Below are 20,435 nucleotides of genomic sequence, written 5' to 3' on the forward strand. Positions count from 1 at the left end.
ATGGTTGTACGTCTGGGCACCACGTGGGATTTCAATAATGATTTTAGCTTTCCTGTTTTCAATTAAAGCAACAGCACGGTTGGAGTTGAAGGTCAAGAAGCATCAGCAAAGTGTGCTGTCGGAATTTAATTTCACTTTCAATTAGAGGCTTTCTGTGAGGCGCCTCGTGCGCATGTTGTGCATATTTCTTATTAAACAAAACGAAGGTGGCATCTGAAGCTGCCAGTCAGGTGGATGGGGACAATGAAAAGCGGGGCTCAGAAGGTGAGGAGGTGGCACCAGCGCACAAAGCTTGGCCCTCAGCTCTGATTGCTTCTGCTCTGCATTTCTATGTTCGCCCCGCTTGCTTTAGGCCCACCTAGTGACACACCGTCAGCTCGGGGACTGTCCCCATAGTGCCCCCCCCGTGATTAGACACATTGACTTGTCTAAGTAAAGGCTCTTAATGTTACTGAGGAATATCTGAGCTGTTTAATCTTAGTCACGAGCAGTTTGTCTTTCTGGTATCACAGGTGTGTCTTCATGTGACAGGATGGTGGCACTCGGGACTCATCTATCTATCTATCTATCTATCTATCTATCTATCTATCTATCATATAGTGCCTTTCACATCTATCTATCTATCTATCTATCTATCTATCTATCTATCTATCTATCTATCTATCTATCTATTATATAGTGCCTTTCACTTTCCCCACTGCTCCAGTAGGTGGCACTGTGTCCTAATTCCGTTTGTCTTCCCCCCTCTTCATCCTAGATGACTGACAGCTAGAACACCACTGACATCACTTCCGCCCACCTGGCCCCGCCTCTTCCTGCCAGAGGCTCCTCTGTTTACATTTAAAAGGACACAGTAGTTTAATATAAAATTTCCAGTATCACTTATATCATGTAGTGCCTTCCTGTTATCACCATCCTAATGGGCGTGGTTTTGTATATTATTCTCCACCCATATAAGTGATCTCTTAATAACAAAATGCATTGGGGTGCGTAGGTGCCTCTCAATCATTATCATAATGGGCGTGGCTTGGTAGATCATCCACAATCCATGCGACCAATCAGATAGCAACAAAGCTATAGAGGAGTGTAGAGACCCTATTATCATCCTAATGGGCGTGGCTTTACACATCATTCACCTCCTTCATCTGCAAATGCTGTGTGGTGGGTGGGGCCTTCCACTCATTTGAATAATGGGTGTGGCTTAGTAGGTTATCCTCCACCCACACAAGCACACACTTAAGGATTAACAATGAAATCTCACAGGGGAGGCAGTGCATCTTTAACCCAATCAGCATAATAAAGGGTGTGGCTTTGCACATTATTCTCCACTCATAACAACAAAGTGCTATGGGGTGTGGCCATTTAGCAAGCATTGTAATAATGGGAGTGGTTTTTTAAAACCGTCTCCACCAATACAATGCTGCGTGGGTGGGGTGGGAGCCTCTACCCAATCACTATCAAAATGGGTGTGGCTGTACAAGTCATTCTCCACCCCCACCCCCTTTCTACCAATAACAGTTCAAATGGGCGGGGCTTCATAAAGAGCCTACTGGCGGCCAAGTGCAGTTCTTTCACATGAAGTGTCTGTGACTTAACGTGTGATGCACCAATGGGTGGAGTTCACCCTGAAAGGCGCTATATACGCTAAACTGGCTATCTGGAATGCTTTGTGAATCGTGTGAGGGGACCGTAGAGGCTTAGGGTCCTCAAATTCTCAAGTCGTGGACTCAGGACCCGCCAGGCCGTGTGAGGCTCGAGGGTCCGCGCTCCTCGTGTTGCATGGGCACACGTGCTGATCTTCTGGACTTGTTTTCAGTCTACTTCTGAGCTGAGAAAACACAAAACAGCTTTGTGAAGAATGTCGAGTGTTGCGTTCCCGTTTACATTCATTAATTTAGAGGCAGCCATCTGGGAAGGCAGTAATTAATACACAAGGAGAGAGTCCTCAAGGAGCAAAAATGATTGCCTGCTCCCTAACAACAACATTGGACTATCAGTGGAAAATCAATGAGCATTTGGCCGGAACTGGGAGCCATTTAAATTAATGTACTGCTGCCTTCCAAAGCCTCGGGAGACGTTCATTTGAATATGCAGCACGCCATGCAATGTGATTTTCACAAAACAATGCGCATGTAAGACAAGCCTTGTGCCAATGTGACGGGAAGCTACAAGAACAAATCCTCAGGTCGGCCCCCGCGAGCGCGTGTTGGAGTTTCATGGATGAGACGCTCCGCTCGCCGCCTGCGCTGCTCCACTGGCCTTACATGACCCCGGATAAAGCAAGTCGGGGGGCTCGGGGTTGGCCGGGGGGGGGGAACACAGCAGCAGAGAGTGGCAAGGCATATCAGAGCAAGCATCCCCATTGCAGAAACGGGCAAGTTCTCCTGTCACAGTATATAGCGCCTTTCAAAGGATTTTGAGAGCCTGCCATGTCAGCTTCCATTACACTTGGACAGGATGAGCAGAAGCTCACTGCTTAGAGAGGCTGGGATGGATTATGTGGAATATTCCGGACTGCCTAACGCCACGCTGCCCCGTCTCCATCCTGGCACATCTGCACAATACACACTGCTGTGCCAGTCTTGTTTCTACACCACAACTCACCTCGAGCTAACATGAACAGAATGGATCTCCCCCTATAGGACCCCCAGCACATGCAGTATGATTTGGGGCAACAGGCACAGCTGAGTAAACCTGAAAAAACAGCTGGTGGGTAAACACGGGGGCACCCCCCAACAGTATCCAGTATAATTTATTATACATAGAGCTTCATATTATTGAAGACCCCTCAACGGTCCTTCTGCAATGTTAGCACAAAGGGGCTGGGCCATTCACTCAATCTGTCATGATGGGCGGGGCTTTATGAATCATTCTCCGCCTACTTTCTGTTAATCACTCTAATAATGGGTGTGGCTTTGTAGAGCATCCTCCACCCCATAAGTGACCTCAACCCAATGAAATTCTGTGTGGGCGGGGCGGGAGCTTTAACCCAGTCATTGGTTACAGGGGTGTTGTTTTTTTTTACAATAGTTGATCAGAAATCAATGAACAAATCCTACATGGAGTGGGTGGGGAGATCAGAATGGGCGTGGCTATATTCACTATTCTCCTCCCACAGAAGTGATCCTTTAACATTAAAAGGCTATGGGGTGGAGCCTTCTTCCAATGCCTTTATCCAATCGTTGAAATAATGGGCGTGGCTTGGCAGATCATTCTCAAAAAATGCAAACAATCAAATTACAAAATCCTGCCAGGAGTGTGGAGACCTTCAGCCTGTTCCCATCATAATGGGCATGGCACTGGACTCAATTCTCCTACCAGTCTTCTTTTGTCAAGAAAATGTCACAGGGTGAGGAGGGGCCTTCATCAAATCATTGTAGGAATGGGTGTGGCTTGGTAGGTCATTCTCCTCCCACAAAAGCAACCCATTAACAGAGAAATATGAGACAAAAGTAGGTGGATCTTTCAGCCAATCACCATCGGGAAGGGTGTGGCCATACATGTACAAGATGTATCACAATCTCAAACCTATGCAACAAACTTCTACAGAGGTTGAGGAGACACATCATGTATTCTGGGGGACTCCTTCAAGGCTCTTGCAAGGTAAGCAGTTCCACCCTGGGTCAGAAGAGGGCGCTGTTGCCAACTCCATCTCCCTTTCCATCTGCAGTTACTGAAGGGCAAGTCTCCCAAGTTCTTCTTCATACATACTGGCTGCCCACAGGAGATGGACGGAGGACCCATTCAGTGGCAGTTGAGGAGCAATCTGAAGCACAGCAGAGACCTTCTCATTTGAGTTATGAGCAATTAAACGGGGTCTATCAGGGTGGTACCCCTAACTCTTCACAGGAGTCTAATCTACCTGCACTTCCGCCAACAGCCAAGCAGAAGCCCTTAACTAACTAGAGAGGCGGGGACATCATATAAGCCCCACCTCTCCCGGTCTTGCCAGCCTGGGATCACCAACAGTGAGTCAGGAGTGACAAAGCCCTGAAGGACATGCCATGTGTCTGTTGACCAGCAGTATGGTCTTAAAACCAAACAGCAACGTCTAACAAATCAAAGTGTGGGTGGAGGCAAAGCCACGCCTATTATTACAATGACTAGATGGAGGCCCCACCCACCCCTGCATTTCACTCTTTAGGGTTCACTTCTGACGGTGGAAAATGATCTTTAAAGCCACGCCTTTTATGATGGGGATTGGGTCAAAGGTCCAACGCCGTCCCCCACACTTGTATGGCAGGAAGATGACTCCAAAGCCACTGTGTACAGATTGGTCAGAAAAGCCACACCCAATACGAGGGTCACAGCCACATCCATTTCGACAGCAGTTTAGTGACAGCCACCACTCCCTCCACAGTGACGGTTTGCCTTTAAGTAATCACTTGTGCAGATGGTTAATGACATGCATGGCCACACCCCTTCTGGTGGTGATTGACTGAAGGAGCCCCTTACTTCCATCCAGACAAGTATTTGCTTTGTGTGGGAGGAGAATAATCCACTAAGCCACACCCATTATTTGAAGGACCCGAAGGCCCCTTCCCATCCTGTAGTAGTTGGTGGGTGGAGAATGATGGATAAAACCACGCCCACTACAATGGTGATAGGGTGGAAGTCTCCACACCCCCTGGACTATTTTATTGTTACCTGAATGTTCACAGGGATTGAGAGTCTTGATAACGGCTGCTTGCACCCTTTGCTCTTTGCAGAATCATCACAATATCTATAATAATATAGCGCCTCGCTTTAGAGAAAACCTTCAGAGTATACTGAGGAACAGAATTTGTTGTCATATCATGGTGTCCCTGTGGCTACTATATAGCGCCTTAGTGCAGTGAATGCCCCCTCAAGGTGCTTTTGGAGAATATCGATACACTGAATGTGTCGTCTCTAATTGTTACAACTACAACCTGTGAGTCTGCCGTCTTCATATTGTGCCTTCACTCAATTCATTGTCATGTTATGTGTTACAAGTGGGGCCCAGGAATGTGATGTCACTCACTCAGGGTCACACAGCCAGTCCATGATGGAGAATGAACCTGGGACTCTTTGTTTTTTTTATATATATATAGCACCTTTCCACAGGGAACGCCATGTGACAGCACTCTATGTGTTTATCGGTACATTGAATTTGTGGTCACTCTGCGTCACACAGTCAGTCAGGAGTGGGCCTGCAGGCGCTTATATAGTGCCTTACTCTAGAGAATGGCTCTTATCTAAAGACCTCCTAACTGTCACAAGTTGAGCCTTGTCACTCTCTCAGGGTCACACCATCAGTCAGTAGCCAGGAGGCTGACCGTGTGACCCAGCAGTGCTGATAATGGACCTGATAAGATGCTCTCTGAGTGATTTAAAAAGATAAATGGGACCCAGGCAGGTAATGTCACTCACTCAGGGTCACACAGTGGTGGAGAATGAACCTGTGGCTCTTTGTTTTTTATATATATAGCGCCTTTCCACAGGGAATGCCACATGACAGCACTCTATGTGTTTTATCAGTAAGCACAATTTGTGGTCACTCAGGGTCACACAGTATTGGAGAATGAGCCCGTGACCTTGTGGTTTTTATATAGCGCCTTGCTATGGTGAATGGCTCCCCAAGGTGCTTTCTAATGGAAAGTGACACTGACCCTGTGACTTGCATGTATCTGCTGTACATAGGACCTCGCTATCAAGAATGTCATCTGAAGGAGTTGCATGTGTCTAAAGAGCCACAACATGCTTTGTGATTTAATTGTGACCATTAAAGCCCAGTCACTCACTTAGGGTCACATCAGAGTCTAAGCTTTGTGTTTTTTATATAGCGCCTTACTATGGTGAATGGCTCCCCAAGCTGCTTTCAGAGGATACGGATGAACTGAATTTGATGGCACACAAGAGGAGCCCAGACAGGTGATGTGACACGCCGAGGGCCACACACTGAGCCAGAAATGGAGATGAAGAGCAAACCTGCGACCAGAAGGTGTTTCTATAGCGCCTTACCAAAGAGAGTGTCACACGTCTTTACAGAGCTACTGCATCTGTGGTCAAGTCATTATCACCACTGGACCCTGGGGTCTGGTGGTGTCACTCACAATGTTGTTGTCTCACTCATGTCTGTATCTGTCTTTCCATTGAGTGTTTCATTCACACGTCACTCCGCTTCTTTTCTCCGTTCACGACATTCCCGGTTATTGCAGTTTCCAAGTGTTTTGTTTTTTTTTTTCTTTTTTCTTTCTGTATTCCCTAAATAAGCCACACCTGGACTTCAGGGATCAAACCCGCAGCAGAAGATGGTAAGCGAGCGGCTCGGCGACGCTCCGGACAGTCCTACCGGGTTCAGGCTCTGGAGGGCAGGCAGGTGGGCAGGCAGGTGGGCAAGCGCGCCCCCTCACGTCGGCCTTCATTTTCAAGGCTCCCCATTCGGAGTAGCAGCAGGCGGCCCGGCGAGGGTTAAAATGAAAGTGACGACTTCAAGCAAAGCCACGCCACGTTTCATTTCCAATTACTGCTACACATTTATTTGTTTGTAACTTTGCATGTCAGCACCGAAATCCCTGGGAATTCATGTTGGCCCGCATTTCCATCAGCGCTAACCTGAGCAAATTAAAGCGCGAAACGCGAGCGCTGCCGTTATTAATATGGCGCGGCTCCCGACTTATATAAAGAAGAAGGCGAACGCTCCTCCGGCGCGACCTCCCGAATGTCTCGACGTCAGCAGAAAGCGGCCAGCTTGGGAGTAGGGATACAAAATAAATAGATAAAAAGATAAATTAATTAATAAAGAAAAATGGCTCTTTCCAGTCCACTGGCTTTCTATTAGCCTACAAGGCCTTGCATATGTTTATCGGCGGCTGAAGCACAGCGAGGGGCTGCGAGTTATTAGTTAGGATGGCAAATGGCCTGGCACCTCGCGTGGCACCTCGGAGGAGAAGCCCCGCCGCGCCCCGCTCAGCCCGCGCGCGATTTGCTGCATAGGCCGATTACAGAGCGCCGGGCACGAAGAAAGAGTACATTAAATATAAAGAGAAAGATACATACAGATATTAATAAACGAACGGTGCACATTTACAAACGACAATAAATAAATAAATAAATAGATAAATAAATAAGTAAATAAATAGATAAATAAATAAATGGTGCACATCTACATACGACAATAAATAAATAAATAAATAGATAAATAAATAAATAAATAAATAAATGAATGAATGAATGAATGAATGAATGAATGGTGCACATTTAGATATGACAATAAATAAATAAATAAATAAACGGTGCAGATCTACATATGACAATAAATAAATAAATAAATAAATGAACGGTGCAGATCTACATATGACAATAAATAAATAAATAAATAAATGAACGGTGCAGATCTACATATGACAATAAATAAATAAATAGATAAATAAATAAATAAATAAATAAATGAATGAACGGTGCACATCTACATACGACAATAAATAAATAAATAAATAGATAAATAAATAAATGAATGAATGAATGAACGGTGCACATTTAGATACGACAATAAATAAATAAATAAATAAATAAGCAAATAAATAAATAAATAAATAAGCAAATAAATAAATAAACGGTGCAGATCTACATATGACAATAAATAAATAAATAGATAAATAAATAAAAAAATGAATGAATGAATGGTGCACATTTAGATATGACAATAAATAAATAAATAAATGAATAAATAAATAAGCAAATAAATAAATAAATAAACGGTGCAGATCTACATATGACAATAAATAAATAAATAAATAAATAAATAAATGAACGGTGCAGATCTACATATGACAATAAATAAATAAATAGATAAATAAATAAATAAATAAATAAATAAATGAATGAACAGCGCACATCTACATACGACAATAAATAAATAAATAAATAAAAAAGTAAATACATAAATGAATGAATGAATGAATGAATGAACGTTGCACATTTAGATACGACAATAAATAAATAAATAAGTAAATAAATAAGTAAATAAATAAATAAATGAACGGTGCACATCTACATATGACAATAAATAAGTAAATAAATAAATGAATGAATGAATGAATGGTGCACATTTACATACGCCAATAAATAAATAAATAAATAGATAAATAAATAAATAAATAAATAAATAAATGGATGTATGAATGAATGAATGACCGGTGCACATCTACATACGGCAGGCGAGACAGAATTAAAACAAGTCGAGTCCTTAAACACAGAATTGTGGCTTTGCGTCTCTAAATGGGAGTCCGAGGAGGAGCTCAGTTGTCCAGCGCGCGTTTATCTTTAGTTTAAATAACTCATTTAAATACAAAGAAATAATCCATTTAGCATATTGAAGTACGTTAAGTATGAAACAAATACTTGTGTTTTTGTCAGTTGGGCTACGGGTTTTATGGCTTTCCTGGCCCAAATAAATATTACAATATAAATCCATCCATTTTCCAACCCATTATATCCGAACACAGGGTCACGGGGGTCTGCTGGAGCCAATCCCAGCCAACACAGGGCACAAGGCAGGAACCAAACCCCGGGCAGGGCGCCAGCCCACCGCATTACTATATAAATACATTTCTATATATTACATATGGAAAAAAATGAACATATTTAAATACGTTCCATATGAATTAAAGACTTGCGCCTCTTTTTTCCCGTGTGGGCCAGGAATTTTATGGTTGCCCAGGCTCAAATCTATCTCAATATTTTTCCATGTATTTATATACAGAAAACGCATATTTAACATATTTAAATACCTGAAATATTAAAACAATACTTTGTTTTATTCCATTTGAGCCAGGAGCTTTATGACTCCCCTGTCGTTAATATATTTCCAAATAAATATATTGAAATTTTTATATATACAGAAAAATTAATATATTTAAATACATTCAATATAAAAACAAAATACTTAGATTTTTGTCATTTGGACCAAGGGTTAAATATGTATTACCTTATAAATAAACTTCCACATATTTATAAATGAAAAAATATATTTAACATATTAAAAACATTAAATATAAAAACCAAATACTGTGATTTAAGTCATTTGAGTTAGGGGTTTCGTGATCCCCCCCGGCCCTAAACACGACACACTTTTCATATCCAATGCACTCTTTGTGCTTCGTGGCTCCGCCAGGGCTTTACGGTTCCCCTCCCCTTTTAGGCCCTCGCAGGCCGCCAAGCCCCCTTCTCAAGTTCAGGACGGGGCTGACTTGAGGCTCATCTTGAGTTCTGACGGCGGAGTGTAAGGAGTACAGCAGCTTGAGGCGGAGGAGCGGAGTTGGCAGCGGGATTTCAATGCCAACAGGTTGGACTCTCCTTTATTTCTTTCTGGGTTTTTGCCTGCACATAAAAATCAACATCATTGCGTGTTTATAGGGGTGGGGGGTCTTCACACAAGGGTTTCAGTTGTGCCCCCCTTGTTTAACAGTCACTCACTTCTGCTGTCATTTTCAACGGTTGAGAGGTTGGCGGGTGCTCTGCCGCTGTATCCTTTGGGGACACTCACTTGGTGCCATCGCGCTGTGCTGCGGTGTGGTGGTCTTCTCTATTGGAAACTCAGATGAAGGCCCCTACTTGTCCTCTTTTGCTTTTTGTTTTTATCGCCTTTTTCTTATCTCGACTTTCATGTGCCAGCCTGCTATGTGGGGTAGAAGCAAACACATTTGCAGGTTGCAGTGCCCTGTGCCAGGACCCTCCTTCTCCAGGATGGCACCTTTTATTATTTAGTGCCATTGGAGCTCAGCGAGTTATTTACGGAGTTAAATCCGTGAAGCTGCCGCCTGACGTTATTTTACCCAGTGACGCGTATTCCTTGTGACAAGGTGGCACACGGCGCCACGGAAGAGCAGACTGGCCTTTGCTCCGATGGCTTTTAGTGCAGGCCCCTCTTCCTTTTGTTGTTCCCCCTCGGTGGGTTTCATCTTTGAAACGCAAAGCACTTTAGGCTCCCTGATGAGTCCGAAGTCTGCTTCCTTTCATCGAAGTGCGAAGGCACACGGAGTCCATTAGAAGGAAGTCACCGAGATGCCAGGGCCCGCGTGGCCTAAGCCAGACGGTCGCTGTCAGAGCCAAAGGACCCCCTGATATGGACCTGAATGTTAAACTGGCGTAACTCTGTGAAGGCGGTCATGTGCTCCATGAAGGCTGTCATAAGTGGCCCCCTGAAAATCAAAGACAGCTAAGGAGAAGATTTGTCACCTTTAGGGACATCCCATGGAACTCGTCTCATGGTCCGGCTGCACCATACCATAACATGACGTGGCGCCGCCTACTGGGCACGTGAAACCAAAGGCTGCTGCACCCTGAAAAGAGTGACCAGCACTGCTGGATGCCACGTGCTTGTCCTGGTGCCCCCAGCAGCCTCTTCTGGGGTCTTCCAAACAGGTGAAGGTGGTCCAGCCGGAGTGAGCGCATCGTCATCCTGTCCAGAGCGGGTCCTGCCATGAGGCGACTCAGGCCAACGTTAGAAGATCAGGCCCTACAAATGGGGTCCGAATCAGCTGACTAAGACAGGCGGCACCCCCAGGTCTGTCTGCCCTGAATGAAGACGCCATCCTGATCTCCGCGCCCACACATCACGGCTTTGGAATTTGAGCAAAACGTGCGCCACGAGTGTGAAACTTTAATACGAGCTCAGCCCCCATTAGAAAGGTCGTTTAAAAGCAAGGAGAGATCCAAAGTCCGCGGGACCCCCAAGCCCACCGGCAAGTCCAATAAAATGTGTTTGGATGAAGTGACTTCATGATGCCAGCTGTGCAGATGGCACGTAGCACAAGCGTCACGCCGGTGACTCTCGGCCCCTCTGTTGTCACCACCCATGTTGTCCAATATGACACATTTCACATTCCACCCTGGGGGAAAGTCGAGCGTGATCATCGAACTGGGGGGCTTGATCACCTGTGACCCACCGTCACCCACTGCCATTAAAAACAATAGCAACCTGAAGCCCAGCGGTGCTTGAGGAGCACACAACGATGATTTGCTTCTTGTGACGCTCTTGCAAGTGACGGCAGCCGAGACCCCCTTTGACACATTGGGGACATACTGGGGATATACTGGGATCATACTGGAAATGCACTGTGCATAATGTGTGATGTACAGTGTGATGGATGGCAGGCGTCCCTGACAGAGTGGACTCCCTTCCTGTGCCAGGCTGGAAGGCCCAGGGGGCAAATGGACACAGAGAGAGTCAGAAGGCTCCCTGTCAACACAAGGATATGGGCATTGGATGCCATCTGAAGAAAAACTGGTATGCTGGCATCCCGACAGGTTTAGATGGAGGCCAACCTGAAGGAAGAACAGGGGGGCCATTCGTATTACACGCTCCCCAATGGACAGCTAGGTGGCAGCAACCTGGGAGGCAGGGACACCAATGAGCACCCATAGGGCATGCTGGGAGTTGTAGTACCATAGAGAAGCCCTGTTGGGGTCCCTGTGTCCCACCAGAGAGTGCTGCTGGGACTTCCAGTTGACCGTGAGGTACTTTCATTAGGCTATGCCCTGGCACCAGAAGTATTCCCGGGTCCGAGATAAGAGGAGCCGCTCTGCCACCTCGGGAGGACCAAACTCACCTGGAGGGGCGGAGGAGACGAGAAAGAGAAGTCAAGGAGGAATTGTGAGCATCGAGAGCCACTGTGACGGTTGTGGGGATAACAAGTCAGTTACTTGAACCTGGGGCTTGTGTTTATGTGGCGGTGTCTGATCTGAGCGCCCCCTACTGGTCACAACAGCTTATATACATACATAGAAATAGAAATACGGGACTCAGCAACTCACAAAGGCTTTGGAATTTAGCTGAAAACCTGAAATGTGGCAGGATGGCACATCGTGGGCAGCAGGCATCCGCCAAGAGCCCTTTGAGACGTCGCTACTTAGTGGTAAAGAACGCAACGGCGGAAAATCTCAAACTTGGTGACGTAACAGAACAATGGAGACGAGTGTTATTGTCTGTCAATATTTATTAATACTGCGCCAACATCCATGCTGACAGGGGGCATTGAACCCAGCAGAAGGAACTGGCGGGCCGCGTGGACACCAGCACTAACTCATCAGTCAGATGGACCACTGAAGAGAGGGGTCGGTGTCCCGGACCACGGGGGTCGTCCACAGTCGGGCGTGAAATGAAAGGACAAGTCGGGGGGGGGGGGAAGCTCAAGGCAGACGTTAAGCTGAAAGAAAGATTGTGTGACAAACCCCAGTGCGAGAGGCGGACCCCCAAGACAAGCCTGGCCTGATGCGTGGTGTCAGCAGTGGGATGTGAGGTAAGCGTACACCCCCGCACTCTGATTGTCTTCTTGATTTTGTTTTTTTTTTTTTTTTACACGATTAATAGCGGTGAGCCCCCTGATCTTTCTGCCCATCTTAGCCAGTGTTGCCCCTCATCGACGCTACTCCATCTTATAAATGTGAGCGGACACCACACACTCCCAGAGGGGGCTGAAGCCCCGATATCTGCAAATCCCACCAACACCCCTGGAGTGTCGGCGGGAGGTTAAACCTAACTGACCCCTACAAGTACAGACCCCCATGAGTACGGACCCCCATGAGTACAGACCCCCACTGTACTGTGAGTCCTGTCCATGCTGGTGCTTCAGAGTCGGCTTGTAAGTCTCTGGAGACGCGTCAGAGCAGAAGGTCAGACAGGTGGGGGGTCAGAACATAAAAATAAAAAAATAAACACATCGGCCCCCCACTCAGCGATTTTAATTCTGTGACAGCAAAAGAAAACAAAACTCAACCAGAAAAGAACTGAAGAGCAGCACTGGCTGAAGTTGCCATCCTGCCTTACAGAGGCTTGTGGCCCACCCAAGAGCGGACCACCCGAGCTCAGCTCCTGAAGACTTGGCAGGATAATAATAATAATACTGCGTTTAATTTATATAGTGCCTTTCCCATGAGCACGAGGGTCCGACTCTTTAGTGAGCCCCCCCACCCTCCTGCGATGTCACGCTTAGAGCGCCCTCGTGGGGTCACATGATGAAGTGCGGACGCTGCGCCTCACTCATGTCCCCCAGACGTCTTTGTTTGACATGTGTGGGGTGACATATGAATATTCATGAGTGTCATATTTTAAGGCGTGTCACTCATTTTGTATTTTCACACATTCATCTTTCTGATCTGCTCCACTCACTTTGTGCTTTTTGGTTGATTTGTCTTCCTTTTTATTTTAATGCGCCAATTACTTTTTGTGTTTTCAGCCCTTCTTCGCATTGGGGTCATTTGAGGCCCCGCCACAGCACACTCTGTGTCCCCTCCCTGTGCCTGTCATATCAGGGCCCTGCAGACCCCCATCTCAAAGATGACAAACAAGAACAAAATGCCAAAGACGTGACCCAAACTCTTCATCCAGGTATGCAGACCCACAGGTAGTGACTGAAAGGCCCCAGAGGGTGACACTTAGAACTGTCCAGACTGCCCCCTATCCTGTCCATGACATCCAAAAAGGCGCTATATTTCAATGAACAGTAAAACCAGAGAGACACGCACGCAAGACCACCCTGGTGGCACTTCGGTGACACTCATTAAATCAAGTCCTGGCAGGAACACCACTGAGGCCACAGGGCACAGACCAGACGGTGACAAAGGCACATGGCGGCGGCGGTGGCGGTGGCAGGGACTCACCACTTGGCAGAAGGAGCTTTTCCTCACTCATGATGAAGGATTTCTCTATCGGCGTCTTCTGCTCTCCATCCTGTATCTGTTGAAGACAAAGAACACGCTGAGGTGACGTTTCAGTGTCATTTTACTTCATGCGCCCCCTCAGTTACCCCCCCTCCCATTAGAGTCAGCGCCCTGCAGGATCTGAAATCAAAGAATTGCTGACAGCAATAAGGGCGCCCCCTACTGGTCACACCACTGTCCCCCGAAACAGTCACCGACTGAAAGCCAAGGTTGAGGTTTCCTCTTTCAGAGCTCACATGACACAAGCTGTGAAGGATGACGGCACTATGATCAAAAGATGGCATGTGCCAGCACAAATGCCAGTCTCTCACACTGACAGTCACTGAGAAGGCACTCGCTAAAGTCACAAGGCTCACAAATTCACTGTTTGCACCTGCAACCTTTTCACAAATGACTGAGGAACGGCGCTATAAAAGTCACAGAAGACTCGGGGGTCTCATCTGCTGTCCTCTGAAAAGGCGCTATATCAAACCCAGAGATGGCCAACTCACTTTTATCAAATGAAGATGCTGGTCGGCCAGCAGAATAAGAGAATAAACCGGCAGTAAGAAGTGTGCCCCCCTCACCCGGTGGCTACACACAAGGGGGTCACTGACTTGATTGGTGACCCTGAGTGAGTCAGTCAGTTGACCTGGCAGGGCTCACATTACACCACCATGGAGACAGATGTACCTGTGAAGCAGCTATGCAAAGGCGCTATATAAAACCAAACGCTAGCCCCTCAAATTCATATCACCAGCCCCCCCTTGTAGGAAGTGCCCCCCCTCGATGAATCAGGCTCTCCAGTAGAATAAAGTGGCGGCGCCAGGAAGTGCTCCCCCTAATGGTGAAGGGAAAGGACCACAAAGACACAGGTATGAACATAAAATGGAGCTGGGGGTAGAGTGGAGCGTGAAAAGGCACTATATCAATTACAGAGGTTTAGACTGGCATGCCAACACACAAGAACTTGATGGGTGACCCCGAGTGCATCAAGTCATCCCGCAGGGTTCACTTTACACCAGCAGGGGCACAAAGGCAGCAGTGACGTGTTTGGCAATGGCTATGAAAAGGCGCTATATGATGCCCAAACACAGCCATCTTAATGCCACTCACCATCTCCCTTCTTTAATTAATCAAAGCACAGGCTGAGCAGCAGAACCAAAAACAGAAAGGGGGGGGTGTTTGGAAGTGTGCCCCCTAGTGACGGCACCAGGCAGAGGTCCGTAAACACACAGGGGAGTGGCGTTCACTGTGACAAGGCGCTATATAAAAAGGTTGCCAACTCAATCCTCCTCACTGTCCTTCTGTAGCCCATCAAAGAAGAAGCCCACCATGTGGGACGGAAATGTAAACTGGTGAAAACGAGAACTGCGCCCCCTAGTGGCTAGGATTTGAACTGTAAACACACAAGGCGGTGTGTCGTCGAGTGAACTCTCAGTCCTCTGGTGGCTGCTAGTGGAATTACAGCGTGTTTCTGTGCCTGCCATAAATAAAGCTTTACATTCGTCTTTTATTTGGTGGTCCCTGTTAGCCCCCCTGTCTACACAGGCATCTGCAGGTGTTTGTTGTGCCGTGCTTTTCTCTTCTGGTGCCCACCACTTATACCAGGCGAATGTTACCAAATGACGGGGACAATGGAAGTCATCATGTGGCACCCTTCAGAAGTGAACAGCACCGAATGAGGGAACAAAAGGGACGGGCACGTCATTGGCGGGAGCCAAGCGGTTGGTTTTTCACTGCGGTGTGCCCATCAGCACACGACACGACGAGAACAAAGAGCGGCCTCGGCTCCCAGGCAGATTAGCGCTCATTACGGGAGATTTGCTGTAATCACTCGGCCTCCGAAAAAAAAAAAAAGAAAAGAGCGCACGTGCCAGGCGGGTCGACTGGCTTCCTGTCAAACTCCCGAAGAGACGGCCGCCTTTTGTTTTCCTCCTTCTGTGCTTTGTTGTTTCACACTCGGAAAGAACACGTTGGGAGAAAATGGCTGCCGGAATGTGATTGGCACGCCACTTGATGCGCCTCTCAAGACGCTGCATTCTCTAGGACACCACTGGGGGGCGCCACACCAATACGAGGGGCTGTGGAAGAAAATAAGGGCTGGTACTCTTCATTGGAGGCTTCTTAAATGACTAGGGGGGGGGGGGGGGTCCCCGGTCCCCATTCAGAGTAAGCAGACACACAGGTAAATGATTTCAGCGGGCAGGTGTGGGGGTCCATAGACGGGGATGTCCGTTACAGTGGAGTCGCTTGTGGTGTATGTGGAGTTTAAATGGATGCCATCAGGCCAGGCTGGTCTTGCCACCTCCACCGTTACTTCTCTCTCCCCCTCCCTTTCTGTTTCTCGAGGAGCCACAGCGCCACCCTCAGGCACTCGAGCGTCATAGCGCCTGCCCGCCACTGAGCGTCACCTCACCTTCTCCTTCCGTTTCACGCCCGACTGTGGGCGCCAAGCGTCGTCTCACCTGCTTATTATTTTTTTTTCTCCCCTGTCCAGGACTCCGCCCCCTCTTCAGTCACCCATTTTCCCTATTGGTTCGAGTTGCTGTCAATCACTTCTGCTGCCTCCTTCATTTGCATAAAGCTACGAGTGCAGCGTGCAGCACAAATAAGAAACACGGGGTGGCGGCTCATCACGACACTGAGCTTCGATCAGTCAAGTTGTCTTTTTTGATTTTGGGGTGTTTAGTGTTTTAATTTAATTTAATGTCTTTTATTTTTATAACCCCAATATACTGACATATCAAAAAGTCCGCCCATCGTTAACGGACGCCCTCGATGTGCCATCCTTGCCTGCTTTTCATCTAAGCAGGCAATAGCGAGTGAGTCAACTTTGTGTCACATGTCTAAAGATGAACGTCACAACCGTAACTCGAGACGAGGACCCACCTGTGCCTAAGTGTCACCTCCCGTGACTTTCACCCCGCCCATCAGGGCGCCATATCGGACCTCATGTCCTATTAGCCTCCTCGATGGCTCATCTATGCCACCCTGCTGTGACTACCAAATCTCTGTCAAGTTTTCTGAGCCCCCCCCCCCCACCCCTTCTTTGATTTCTATTTCATTTAATTTTCATCACACCTGCTCCAGCCTTTATGGGGGTCCTGTAATGACTTGGCTGATTCTGCACTGACCACCTTGATTGCCATCATCACCAGACTTGACCAGTTTGTCTTTTATATTCTTATTAATATCATTCTGTATGTCCTGTGCTCCTTCCAATTCAATATGGCCCCCAACTTGGCACGTGCCCCCCGTACCCTGTGCACACACATAGGGGACAGCTGTAGGGCTCTAGTGACTGTAATTCCACCTCCGCACCAGGAGTTGGCGTTGTGTCTTAACACCTCTCTCTCTCTCTCTCTCTCTGCAGACCAGATGACTGACAGCTAGAAGACCTCTGATGTCACTTCCGGTATCCGCCCACATGGCCCCGCCTCTTCCTGTTGAGAGGACAGAAAGCCGGGAGCTCCGCCATCTTTGTCCTTTGCGTTTTGCACTCACGTCTGCAGACTCCACAAGAATTGTGTGTTTGGTGGCTTTTGTTGCATCCACTTACACGGGGTGACTGCCTTGGCACCCCAACTCTTTACCGTTGCCCTCTCTTTCTTTAACAGATTGAGAAGGAAACAACACACCAGTGTGCCATAGGCAAGAGTTTCAAGTAAATCCATTGGAGACCAGCTTGTGTCCCCGTTTGACGTGCCAAGCTCTCACGCACTGCGTGGTGGTGGTGGTCCTGCCATTACTGAAGGACTCGGCGCCCTACCAGACTTTCTTCAGCTGAACGAGCAGACGTCTGCCCACGACCTGAAGCTGAAGCGTCTTTGAATTATCCAGCAGGACGAGGAGGCAAATCACATCGAGTGGCCCACTGGGGAGGACCTGAGACGGGCAGTTAAACCCACCCTTGTGTCCAAAATGAAGCACCCATCAACGGGCAGGCAGGAGACTTTTAGGAAGCGTTAACTTGTGATGACTGATGCTGAAGGTGAAGCAGCCAATTAGCGGAACAATGGGGGCAATTACTTTTTCACAACGGACCTGATGACTGGGAGTAGTAAACGTGGTCAGCTTCCATTACTGTATAGCGCCTTTCCTTTCAGACTCCCACCTGATGTTATCTGTTAACCTGTTTAAACACTGACAGGCTGAGGGTCTCACCCAGGGTCCCACATTGATCAGTGTTATATAATGAGTGTGTCTTTATAGCGCCTTGCAAGGGGCTCTCCACAGTCTTGGTGATGTCATGTCGTCCCGTCACCCGTCCCGTTAATTAAGTTTGAGGTTTCAGGCCATCAGAGGCTGTGCAGCTGTCCAGACGGGGTGCCCGCTCATTGTAGGGCACACTCACATGCCCACCTGTACCACCTAACACTGTGCCAGTTTACCTGATGTTGGGGATATGCAAGAAAACCCCAATGCAGACACTCAAGCCTGCGCTGCTCATCTTTTATAGCGCCTTTCCATATTGAACAGCTGCATGTTTTTGCATCTCTGCAATGGCAGTGCAGACAGCAGATGAGACCCCCGAGTCTTCTGTGACTTTTATAGCGCCTTTCCTCAGTCTGGGTCATTCCTGCAAAGGTGACAGGTGTACACATCGTGAGCCTTGTGACTTTAGCGAGTGCCTTCTTAGTGACTGTCATTGTGGGAGACTGGCATTTGTGTTGGCAAATGCCATCTTTTGATCATAGTGCCATTCAGTTCAAAATGTTCAAAACTTTTCTACTTTATCACATCATGCCCACCAGCAATCCCCCCCTCCCCCACCACCATCTGGGGTCCATCAACGGACTGCTCATCCCACAGGAACAGCCAAACCCCAAAGGCGCTTCATTTCTGGCTAAACCAATTTATCATGCTGGGGGTCCGTGTGACAACATGAATTAAACGAGATGCCAATCCAGGTGCCATAATTAGGGATGATAATGAAGCTGCCGAGAAGTAATTGTGGAGGGATCACCGTGCGCCAGCGTGGCAGAGCCAAACGTGAGCTCCAGCAATCCGAAGATGCCGGCTGGAATGCAAGGAGACAGCGAGGCCGCAGAGTGACATCGACTCGGCTTGAGGACGACAGGCTGGGCTGCTGAGACGCGCCATCTTCCGTGGCTGACTAGGTACGCGGCCATCACCTGACAGAGAAGGACACAGCGTGAGGAGAACTTCATTATGGCGTTCATCACGGCGCCGGGTCACTGAGCCGAAGTGCTCTGAATTGTTGAGCAAGATAAGACAAACCTGCGAGGGGCAGCAAAGGCACGTGGCACTGGGGGGGCTGGGGGTGGCCATCAGCAGCATGGCCAGGCGGTTACCTTGTGGTCAGACATAGCTGGGGGTCCCGAACCAGACTGGGAAAGCCAGAGCACAAGCAGGGCGCAAAGCGCTTATGGTGGTGGGTCTGATTTATGGAAGTGTAGCCCATCTTCAATCTGTGCCCTTTGCACTACCTGCTGCTGTGACTGTGACGCCACCAAACTGAAAATGAAACCCATGGACTTCAAGGCACCTTATGGCCTGAATTAGCAGAGGACATCACAAGGAGCCATCCTAGCACCCTTCTGGGCAAAGTCACCTCTGAGACTGGCATCTGTCATTCTGCCAGCATTGCCACCTGACCCTCAGGGGACAGCAACAAGTGAGACTGCATCCAGTGCCACATAAGATTGATAAGGGAGCTGTGATCACTGTCACCAAAGTGTAGGGGCAGGCAGGACGACAGATAAACATGGGGGTGGCAGTCTGTCACCAAAGACACAGCAAAGTGGCAAACTCACAGAAATCACCGGAATCCGAGCTCTGATTTGGTATAAAGAGAAACCTTAAAGGGAGAATATTCTAAAATATAGCGCATTTCATATAAATAAAAGTACATGATGCTATCTATGTATCTGTTATATAGCGCCTTTAGCTCTCTCTTAAACAGCAAAGAGCATTTCAGAAAAATACGGCTGTCTAATACATTCTATCTATCTATCTATCTATCTATCTATCTATCTATCTATCTATCTATCTATCTATCTATCTATCTATCTATCTATCTATCTATCAATGAATGGCAGGTGGCACCAAGTTAAATGTGGTCGTGTCTCTGACATCTCACCACAACTTCTGGGACACTGCCCCTTAGCAACAGGTCACTGCATCATAGCAACAGTATTCAAAATTGCAGCAACTGATAAAAATGAGATGTTCTCATGTTGGAAATGTCATGATTAATAAAATTAGCAAAAATTAATTCAAAACATAATTAGAACGTTTTTCACTTCTCTATGATAGGTAGATAACATACATGAGATAAAAAGATGTGAAAAGTGCTACATAATAGATAGATAGATAGATAGATAGATAGATAGATAGATAGATAGATAGATAGATAGATAGATAGATAGATAGATAGATCCTCTACTAATATTAGAATTAACAAAAACACATAATAATAATAGTAATAATAAGTATATGACACATGAACATGAAAGGCGCTTTAAATCCAAGGCTGGACCCTCACAATGAGATTTGTTGAATTCCTGAATGCTCAGCTCGCTCCTCATTTGTCTTTTCACCGACTGCAGTTTAGTGACACGGGGGGCTTCACACAATGAGATGAGGTCAACGTGCCTTCCTCATCTCCCCTCACATGCCTTGCCAGACCAGAGTGCTGTGTCACAATAAGTGGCCCCCTTAAGTCGTCTCGCCTGCCCGCCATCTCGTCACTTGATGTCATTTTCTAAATGAGCCTCCCACCCTGGCTCTGCCTGTCCCTTTGCTCA

General features: G+C 47.2%; 2 protein-coding genes across 2 annotated transcripts in view; both read right to left on the reverse strand.

The window, feature by feature from the left end:
* Nucleotides 1-20,435, reverse strand: part of lingo2 (leucine rich repeat and Ig domain containing 2) — a 595,644-nt gene that overhangs the window by 174,112 nt on the left and 401,097 nt on the right. The window contains exon 5 of the mRNA XM_028805897.2: nucleotides 13,624-13,699. The gene's annotated coding sequence lies outside the window, so the exon portion shown is untranslated. The remainder of the gene's footprint in view (nucleotides 1-13,623; nucleotides 13,700-20,435) is intronic.
* Nucleotides 1-20,435, reverse strand: part of LOC114655011 (uncharacterized) — an 899,220-nt gene that overhangs the window by 12,338 nt on the left and 866,447 nt on the right. The window lies entirely within an intron of this gene.

This window comes from Erpetoichthys calabaricus, chromosome 7 (assembly GCF_900747795.2).
Source record: "Erpetoichthys calabaricus chromosome 7, fErpCal1.3, whole genome shotgun sequence".
Lineage (NCBI taxonomy): Eukaryota > Metazoa > Chordata > Cladistia > Polypteriformes > Polypteridae > Erpetoichthys > Erpetoichthys calabaricus.